Source organism: Galeopterus variegatus, unplaced genomic scaffold (genome assembly GCF_000696425.1).
Source record: "Galeopterus variegatus unplaced genomic scaffold, G_variegatus-3.0.2 Scaffold3236, whole genome shotgun sequence".
Classification (NCBI taxonomy): domain Eukaryota; kingdom Metazoa; phylum Chordata; class Mammalia; order Dermoptera; family Cynocephalidae; genus Galeopterus; species Galeopterus variegatus.
In genome coordinates this window covers 235,251-236,422 of record NW_007729347.1, presented here as the reverse complement: position 1 = coordinate 236,422, position 1,172 = coordinate 235,251, and positions in this window count along the sequence as shown.

Below are 1,172 nucleotides of genomic sequence, written 5' to 3'. Positions count from 1 at the left end.
TAGTGTAGACTCTGTATAGCTTCTTCAGCTGTAATCATCTTTCATTGTACCTGTGACTGACTCAGCAACCTATGCTTTGGAGGTTTGTGGCAGCAGTGGCACAGCTTTGCCAGGGGAGGTATAACTGGATTGATACACAGGCTGGGGCTATGCAAATGTGCCCTGTGGATCAGTTGTCTCAGGAGGTGCTTCACTGGGTATGTGGTTGCTGGATTGATTCTCAGTCTGGGGACGTGGGTATATGGCATATCAGGGTCTCTGGGACTGGTTTGCTAGTTGTAGGGTCACTCTTCTGCCTCTCTGACCAGGGGTGGGCCTGCCAGAGGCTTGTCAGCCAAGCTGTTTTTCATTCAGATGTGTGTATATGTGATGGCTCAAACACTCGGTAGCAGGTCTTCCAGTGGTGCGACAGCTGAGCCATTTCTCTGAGCCAAGGGCGTGGATGTATTTTGACTTGGCTGGCTGAGCACAGGTCTGGTGGTGGCCCTTCTGCTATTCCAGTTCTTGGAGCCTGATGCAAGGTCATTCTTTCCTCTGTGGTTCAGTAACTGGACTGCCAAGGGTAGAGCGGCTGAGCTGCTTCTCAGGAAGTGGGCAAGGCCATGAGGCGGGGCTACAGTGAAGTGAGTTGTCCAGCTTCTTTTGGGTGGCGGTTGGGGCTAGTAGGCAGACCTGCAGTGAAGGGGCCAGTGCAGATGCTTCTGGGACTGCTGGCAAGGCTGCTAGGTGGGACTGTTCAGGACAGAAACACCTGGCCACTTTTCTAGGAGCGGGTGGATGCACTTTATTTCCACCAGCTTGAGCAAATATTCATTAAGGTAGAGATCAATGAGCTGTTTTTCTGGGTTGGGGGCTCTGGTGCACACAACTCAGTCGGCTGGTGGGGCTGGGGGTAGAGGAAGAAATGAGAGGTGGTTTGCCTGAGGAGAGTCTTCCTATCTGATCTATTTCTGGGGATGTGGGAGTGTATCAGTTCAGCAGGACTAGAGTTGGCTTCCCAGAATATAGAACTATAGTCACAGCTACTATGAGCCCAGGCTTCAAGCCACTGGGATCAAGGCATTGTTGTCTTTCCTGTGGGTGTGCTGGAAGGAGGGTAGAGCCTTAAGTCTGAGGAGGCACCATGGCTACTGGCCCTAGGGCGGGACACACTCCCACAATGGCCCCAGTTT